This window comes from Bos grunniens, chromosome 18, assembly GCF_055505025.1.
Source record: "Bos grunniens cultivar Pamir isolate PY7600 chromosome 18, Bosgru_T2T1.0, whole genome shotgun sequence".
NCBI lineage: Eukaryota > Metazoa > Chordata > Mammalia > Artiodactyla > Bovidae > Bos > Bos grunniens.
The window spans coordinates 45,351,149-45,360,336 of record NC_141182.1 but is presented as its reverse complement, the minus strand read 5'-3'; the positions used below and the strand labels follow the sequence as shown (position 1 = coordinate 45,360,336).

Genomic DNA, 9,188 nt, shown 5'->3' with positions numbered 1-9,188 from the left:
ATTGAAGGATAATTGCTTTACAGAATTTCGTTGTTTTCTGTCAAATCAACATGAATCAGCCATGATAAACTCCACAGATGCAGAAAAAGCTTTTGACAGAATTCATCACCCATTTATGATAAGAACTCTCCAGAAAATCAGCATAGAAGGAACTTACCTGAACGTAACAAAGGCCATGTATGATAAACCCACAGGAGACATTATTATCAATGGTGAAAAACTGAAAGCATTCATTCTAAGATCAGGAACAAGACAAGGGTGCCCACACTGACCACTATTACCCAACAGTTTTGGAAGTCCTAGCAATGGCATTCAGAGGTGAAACCAAAATAAAAGTAATCCAGATTGGAAAAGAAAAATAAAACTCCCACTGTTTGCAGATGATATGGTACCATACACAGAAAACCCTAAAAATACTATCAAAAAATTAACAGAGCTAATCAGTTATTTAGTAATGTCACAGGATACAAAATCAATACACATGAATCTTCTGTATTCCTGTACACTAACAACGGCAACCCACTCCAGTACTCTTGACTGGAAAATCCCATGGACGGAGGAGCCTGGTGGGCTGCAGTCCATGGGGTCACTGGGAGTCAGGCACAACTGACCGACTTCACTTTCACTTTTCTCTTTCATGTATTGGAGAAGGAAATGGCAACCCACTCCAGTATTCTTGCCTGGAGAATCCCAGGGACAGAGGAGCCTGGTGGGCTGCCATCTATGGGGTCGCACAGAGTCGGACACAACTGAAGCGACTTAGCAGTAGCAGCAGCAACAATGAATACTCAAAAAGAGAAATTAAGGAATCAATCCCATTCACCATTGACATAAAAAGAATAAAATACCTAGCAATAAACCTACCTAAGGAGACAAAAGAATTGTATAGAGAAAACTATAAGACACTGATGAAAGAAATCAAGGATGACATAAACAGATGGAGAGATATACCATGTTCTTGGAAGGGAAGAATCAAAATTGTGGAAATGACTATACTACTGAAAGCAATCTACAGATTTAATGCAATTCTTATCATAGTACCAATTGCTTGTTTCACAGAACTAGAACGAAAAATTTTAAAATTCATATGGAAACACCAAAGACCTCTTATAGTCAAAGCAATCTTGAGAAAGGAGAATAAAGCTGGAAGAATCAATCTTCCTGATTTCAGACTATACTACAAAGCTACACTCATCAAGACAATATGGTACAGGCAGAAATAGAAAAATATAAAACAATGGAACAAGATAAAAGCCCAGAAATAAACCCACACACCTATGGGTAGCTTATCTCTGACAAGGGAGGCAAGACTATACAATGAAGAAATAGCCTCTTCAATAAGTGGTGTTAGGGAAATTGGACAGCAATGTGTATTATAGAAGAACGAAATTAGAACACTGCCTAGCATCATACACAAAGATAAACTCAAAATGGATTAAAAACCTAAATGGAAGACCAGAAACTATAAAACTCTTAGAGGAAAACACAGCCAGAAAACTCTTTGACATAAACCACAGTGTGATCCTCTATGACTCACCTCCTAGGTAACATAAATAAAAACAAAAATTGACAAATGGGAACCACTTTAGTGGTCAAAAGCTTTTTCACAGCAAAGGAAACCATAAACAAGATGAAAAGCAAATCCTCAGAATGTGATAGAATAATTGTAAATGAAGCAACTGACAAAGGATTAATCTCCAAAATATACAAGCAGCTCATTTAGCTCAACATCAGAAAAACAAACAACGTAATAAAAAAATGGGCAGAAGATCTAAATAGACATTTCTCAAAAAAAGACATACTATAAATTAATCAATACATGAAAAAATGCTCAACATTACTCAGTATTAGATAAATGCAAAACTACAATGAGATATCACTTCACACCAGTCAGAATGGTCATCATCAAAAAATCTACAAAAAATCTGGAAAGCATGTGGAGAAAAGGGAAACCTCTTGTGCTGTTTGTGGCAATGTAAATTGATACAGTCACTATGGAGAACATTATAGAGAATCCTTAAAAAATTAGAAATGAAACTATCACATGACCCAACAATCCCACTACTAAGCACATACACTGACAAAATCATAATTGAAAAAGTCACATATACTCCAAGGTTCACTGAAGCACTATTTACAATACTTAGCACATGGAAGCCACCTAGATGTCCAGTGGCAGATACAAGGATAAAGAAGTTGTGGTATATATATATATATATATGGAATACTACTCAGCCATAGAAAGGAACACATCTGAGTCAGTTATACTGAGGTGGATGAAACTAGAGCCCATTGTACAGAGTGAAGCAAGTCAGAAAGAGAAAAACAAATATTACATACAAATGCACACATATAAAATCTAGAAAATGGTACTGATGAACCTATTTGCTGGGCAGGAATAGAGACTGAGACATAGAGAACAGACTTGTGGACACAAGGAGGTAGAGAGTGTGATGAACTGTAAGAGTAGCATTGAAATACATACATTACTATGTGTGAATAGATAGCTAATGGGAAGTTGTTGCATAGAGCAGGGAGTGCATCCTGGTGCTCTGGGAAAACTTAGGGGAGTAGAATGGGGTGGTCAGGTGGGAGAAAGATTCAAGAGGGAGGGGACAAGTGTTTACCTATGACTGATTCATGTTGATGTATGGTAAAAAACCAACGCACATTGTAAAGCATTTATCAGTCAATAAAAAATAAATAAATTTTAAAGAAATAAAATAGATAACCAATGAGGATCAACTCTAAAGCAAAGGGAACACTGCCCAATCCTGGGTAGGAGAGGAGTTTGGGGGAAAAATGGATAGTTGTGCGTATATATATGGCTCAGTCCCTTTGGACTCCACCTGAAATGATCATAACACTGTAAATTGGTGATCAGATCAGATCAGATCAGATCAGTCGCTCAGTCGTGTCCGACTCTTTGCGACCCCATGAATCGCAGCACGCCAGGCCTCCCTGTCCATCATCAACTCCCGGAGTTCACTCAGACTCACATCCATCGAGTCAGTGATGCCATCCAGCCATCTCATCCTCTGTCGTCCCCTTCTCCTCCTGCCCCCAATCCCTCCCAGCATCAGAGTCTTTTCCAATGAGTCAACTCTTCGCATGAGGAGGCCAAAGTACTGGAGTTTCAGCTTTAGCATCATTCCTTCCAAAGAAATCCCAGGGCTGATCTCCTTCAGAATGGACTGGTTGGATCTCCTTGCAGTCCAAGAGACTCTCAAGAGTCTTCTCCAGCACCACAGTTCAAAACCATCAATTCTTCGGTGCTCAGCCTTCTTCACAGTCCAACTCTCACATCCATACATGGTTATACTCCAATATAAAAATAAAGTTTAATTTAAAAGAAAAAAGAAGTTGCAAACAATATTGCAGTGTAGAATGGGGTCCTATTAAAGTTGCCAGGTAGTAGGACCTGGCCAAGAGAAAAATAGAAATTTCTGGGCCAGCACATAGAAGAAGTTTCCAGGCTCCAGATACTGATTCAGGGAAGTGGCCCAACAAAGGCCACTGAAAAGATGAAGGACACAGTGACAACAGCAGGACAGGAGCCACCAGAGTCTGACCAGGGGCTCAGGGCTTGTGCTCGGGCCTGCCTGGCACTAACGCCTGTGAGACAATTCACTAATCACTGATCTAACTGTAAACTGCTAAAGTCCACACGATCCTGTCTTCAAGGTCACATATTGTACTAACAGGCTACCACTGGCCGTCATTCAGGAGGCATGATTTGGGAGCACTTTTGTCCTTTTTGGTCAACCTGGGTATTTTCACTTGTTAAGCTTCCTGAGTCAGCTGCTCCCCGCCCCCACTCCAGAAGGGCCCTCCAGAAGGGAGGAGACTGAGCCAGTGCCCTCTGTGGACTCAAGGACTAGCATCTTGCCAACACACACAGCTCCTCCTGTGCAGGCCTGGGCACCTTCACACTGTGGCCTGGCATATCTCCTGAAAAAACGAAGCATGCAACACAGTCCCCTGGGGTGAGGACAAGCACAGGCATAAAAGGGCTCCAGGTGAGCAGGGAGCACCTGCCACCGGCACCATGACGCGGGCTGGAGCTCTCCTGCTGCTCTGCGCTGCCTTGCTCTTCATCGGGGGTGGAAGTGAGTGGTTGTGACCTGGGCTCCCCAAGCGTTCTGACACCTTCCCAGGGCAGGACTGAGCCTCTCGGGAGCAGGAAGGGAATAGGGTGTTCTTATGAATGCCTTACAGGGAGTGTCCCCTTATCTTTCTGTTTCAGAGTGTGATGACATCTGCCCAGCCGTGAGGGACACTGTTGACCTGTTCATATCAGGAAGCCATGAGGCCTATATTGAACAAGTTGAAAAGTATAACCAAAACTCTGATGTACTGGAAACTGCCGATACCCTGAAGAGCTGTGTTGATGAGAAGTTGACACCACAGGATAAGCAGGATGCTCTCAGTGCTCTGGTGGGTCAGGCTGTGTGTGAATGTGCCTGTGTGGGGCGGGGTTGTCAGGGGTCTGCTCAGGCCACTAGGAAGTGGAGGGCATCATTTTCTCTACACCCTGGCTCTTCCCCGGGAACCTGGGAGCAGAAAGAACCTCATGAATGAGGAGGTAGAGAGGAAGGGGCCAACACCCACAGTGTGGGAAAGGATCCTGCAGGAAAACTCAGTTCAGCCCTGGAGCTCTTGAGCTGGCCCTGACTGGGGTCTGCCTGGTCACAGGCCTGGGACCCTCCAGGTCCTCCTGACTCTGTGACATCACCTGCCTTTGGAGGTAGGCCCTCAGCACTGGCCTCCCTGACTTCACCCTCTCCAGCACAGGAATCTGACTCTTCTGTAATTCATTCACACTGAGTCCTTGCATTCTCCAAACATCAGTTCTTTCCCTAGAGCTTCAAGTCCCTACTCTACCCCATCTAACACCCACATTTGTCCTTATTCCCTGGACCCAACAGGTCTCACATGCCTAAAAGAGGTAGCTGCTTCCAAAAGCTGCCCTTCTGCCCTCCCCAGGCCTGGGATGCCCAGAGTCGAGGATCAGTCGATGCCTAAGGTCAATCCTGTCTCTGCTGCCCTAGAGGTGGTGGGAACAAGCAGCTGCTTCAGCTCTGTGTCCAAGGGCCAGAGGGAGGAAGCAGACAGGGATCAGCTCATCCCTAGAGGCTCCCAGGTATCACTCCAGAGCCCTGCCAGGTGGTCCTCAGCAGTCCCCCACTGTATCCCAGAAGACTGCCCACAGCCTTCCAGGGAAACCCCACAATCTCTGTTCCATCGGAGAAAGCCTCATTGGGAAGTATCCACCTTTACCTGCTCACATCCAGAGGAACTCCCTCCAAACAACCTGCAGGCCCCTCTCCTTGTTCAGTGCAGCTAATTGTCACTTCCACCCCTAAGGCCTCACCAGGTTTCTGTACCTTCTCTTACAGAATAAAATATACTCAAGTTCTCTCTGTTGATGGAGCCATCCCTGCCAGGAACCCAAGGAAGCCACTTGCCTGATCCCTAAGTAATGTTAGCAACCTGCCATGTCTAGGTGTCTGATTATAGAGGATTCCAGCAATAAAAAGCCCTGCAATTGACAGGAGAGTGCTTATTCACTGGAAATGGGGCTTTATGGGTGCGGGAGAGGACATGGCCATAGTGGAGACCACCAGTGTGCCTTCCTACTGAAGCTGGATTTCAGTGCTGTCAGATGCTCCTCCACAAATTCAACAAGTGGGGACATGGATAATGATCATTACATCAGCCAGAGTGTCGATCATTTCTGTCATCAAGATTCACGGGTCACATGCATCATTCTCCAAATTTTATTCCTCCCAGCAACCTTGAGGGGTAGGAGTAATCATCCTCACCTGACAGGGGAGAATCTGAGGCTCAGAGTGGGTAAAGCATCTGCTGAAGAGACAGAACTTTCCCCACCCATCCATGCTGGGGAGACGAGCTTGGCTACCTCCCCCTGTGACTGTGCACGTATTACAGTCCTTCTTTGGGCTATTGCCATTTATAAAATCGAACCACCTCCAATCTTCAAGGTTGGGGAAAGGACAAAATAACAGGTGAGAAGGGCCCCTGTCCTAAGTGCCTGAAGGAGAGGAAGAACAAAGGGTCAAGTTTCACGTGCTAAACTCTGTCACCCCTTGGGCCTCAGTTGATCCTAATGCCAGCCCCCATTGTGGACTTAGCTGCCTCCACATACAAGGTGAATTGGGTCTCATTCTCAGAGTGAACATCTAGGGGCCTGGAGATTCTTGCTCCTCCTGTGTCTCTGCTGCCTGTCCACGAACCAGGCCCCATGCTCACGCTATCTGATTCTTCTTCACCTGACCCCCACTCCCTCTCTAAGAGCTTCTTCCCACCCAACAGCTCCCCTCCAGAAAAGAGTCTGCTGGGCTTACCCCACAGGGCTGGGTCTAGGACAGGGAATCTCTAAGGTCCTCATGGTGAGGAGGCTTAGGACAGGTCCCCTAGGTGATTCAGAGCTACTGCTTCTCCCCATGGAGGGGACCTTGGGGGATGTGGGGAGGTCCCCTTGCCCTGGATGACACTGGGCCCTTGTCTCTGCCCACCCCCACCAGGCTCTGGCTGAGGGTGCTTCTAAGATGGAGACCTGTCTCTGTGGGAGCTGAGTTGAGCACGTGTAAGCAGGTCCTGGAGCAGGGCCCCTTCTCCTCATCTGACCCAGGATGTGTATTCTACCTCCGCCTCCCACCTAACAGATATAAAAGCTCCAGGCCTTCTGAAAGGACAGTTGCCACCCCTATGAGTTAGGTGCTTCTTACAATGTCTTGAATATAGACTCATCCTGCTCTGCAGTGAGTGTAGAGTTGTTATGGGGATCCATCCAAGGATGTGGCAAAGATGAGTGAGGGGTAGTTGGTCCTCCTGGGACAGAAAGAGTCTGTCTCTAGGCTCTTGCTCAGCTTCACAGAACTCCTGGGTCTGCTTGGGAGACACCTCCATATTGCCCACCTCCCCCTCCCCTCACCCTGCCTTCCTCCAAACTATAGCACCCTTATCTAATCTGGGTTAGCAGAAAAGGCAGCATTTGATTTCTCCCAAATCCTTTTCTGACATCCAAAACCTCAGATGGGTGGAAAGGTAACTATCAAAAATTTGTGGCATTTGATCTCTGATTCTCACATGAATGTCCCTCTGAGATCATAGAAGCCCACCTCACCTCCACCTAGGCCAACCTGAGTTCACCTGCAGCTGTGGGATAATCCCCCACTGCCGACACTCCCCTCCTCAAACACCAGCATCTGGCCTTCCAGCTTGGTGGATTTCTCTAGCACTTGGGAGCTTGCTGAACAGAGCTCAGTAGAAAGTGTGGGGATTCATGCCCACAGGGCAACCCTCAGACACTACAGACCCCAGACTCCTTGATTGCTGGTGTGTCTCCTCAGAGGTGAGCTCCACACTCTCTCTTAAAGGCCTCCAGGGGCCCGAGCTCCATCTGCTCACCTCCGTGGCCTTTCTCACTTGGGTGTTCACTGTCCTTAGTTCCTCACTTCAGCACCTGACATCACCTCTCTAATTACCCACGTACCCCCAAGTCCCTGTCTGGGTCTCCTTTGTTGAGAACACAAAGTCTCATGGTGTCCTATGTCCATCTGCCTGTTTATGAAGGAGAAGAATTCAAGTGGAAGATGCTCAGTGAAGGCAGCAGGAGGAAGGGAGAGGGATACCATAGTTGAAGCTTCAGAGGCATCATCACCCTACACAGGGAACAGGAACCCCAATGCAGGAGGGAGATGCTCTCTAGCCATGTATTTATCTAAGGACCTTGCACTGAGACATTCTCAAACTGCCCTGAAACAGTGTTTTGGGGGTGAATCTCCTACCCAGCCCATAGGAATCTATTGGGGATTCCAGGCAGAAGGACATATTGCCCCATCTATCAAGACCTGGTAGTCAGAAAGTCAGACAGAGAGATGGGTGCAAGCTCTGAGTGCCAAGACAGAGGCAACAGGACTGAGACAAGCCCCCCAAAAGGAAAAGTCCAGAATCAGCCAATAGTTGAGGACAGGGCTTGCCTTCATGTTTCCAATGAAGACTGGCATAGATACACCCACTGCTTTTGTGTTGCCATGATACCTGGAGGTTTCCTTCTGATTTCCTTTTGAAAAATATTCTACTACATTGACTACAGTTCCAGTGCTAAGACTGGCATAGATACACCCACTGCTTTTGTGTTGCCATCATACCTGGAAGTTTCCTTCTGATTTCCTTTTGAAAAATATTCTACTACATTGACTACAGTTCCAGTGCTATAATGTATCTCCCCTCATCCTTAGACTGGCAATACTCATGGACTCAGAACATAGGATGCCCAGTCAGGGCATCAAACCCAGTCATCTGAAGCCGTGCACATGGAAGGGCAGATGCTCTCTTATGTGCCCCAAGAGGGACTCCTCAGGAAGGCACAGAGCTCAGCAGATCCTGAGGGGTGCTCAGCACAGGAAAGAGTTGACAGAAGCACATCTTCCATTCAGAGGACACTGTAGAAAATATATGGATGGATTCATCTTGTCCATTCCTAGATTACTGAGGTAACTGCTAACTGACTACTTTGCTAGATAAATAGATCCCACTTGTAAAGTTTGCAGGGCTGCACACAGCTTCATGCATGTGGACACCAAGGACACAGAAATTGGCATGAGCAACACTGCAGAGTCAGGTGGCCAGGCCCTACTGATGATAGCAGGGCCAGCCCAGATTCAAATCATCACTGCTTCTACGACAAAGGCAGCTCTGAGCAGACACATAGGGCTGGCCCAGACTCTGGAACATCTTCCACACTCAACCCATGAGGGGTAAGCTTATTCTACACTCTTTCAGAAGAAGCATGGAAGGAATATACTAAATCAGAGAGATATCTAAACCATTTGGACTAATGATCCATGAGAAAAAATAAAGAGCAAGGGATAAGATTACTGAGGAAGCCCCTACGTAAGAGAGACCTTGATGGGACTTCCTTGGTTTTCCAGTGGTTAGGAATCCACTTCCAATGCAGGGGACGCTGGTTTGATCCCTGGTTGTAGAATGCCACATGCTGTGGGGAACCTAAAACCTGTGTGCCACAACTAGAGTGAAGCCTATGAACTGCAACAAAAGTTCCCATAAACTGCCATAAAAATATCCCTTTTGCCACAACTAAGACCAAACAGAGCTAAAAATAAATAACTAAATAGATATTTTAAAAAGAGAGAGAGAGA

At 46.2% G+C, this 9,188-nt stretch overlaps 1 long non-coding RNA gene across 1 annotated transcript; it reads left to right on the top strand.

Annotated features, from left to right (window-relative positions):
• Positions 1 to 4,246: 4,246 nt before the first annotated feature.
• Positions 4,247 to 5,552, top strand: LOC147353620 (uncharacterized). The gene is made up of 2 exons (XR_015145772.1): positions 4,247 to 4,437; positions 5,400 to 5,552. It is a non-coding gene; the product is annotated as an uncharacterized LOC147353620 (long non-coding RNA).
• The last annotated feature ends 3,636 nt before the right edge of the window (positions 5,553 to 9,188 follow it).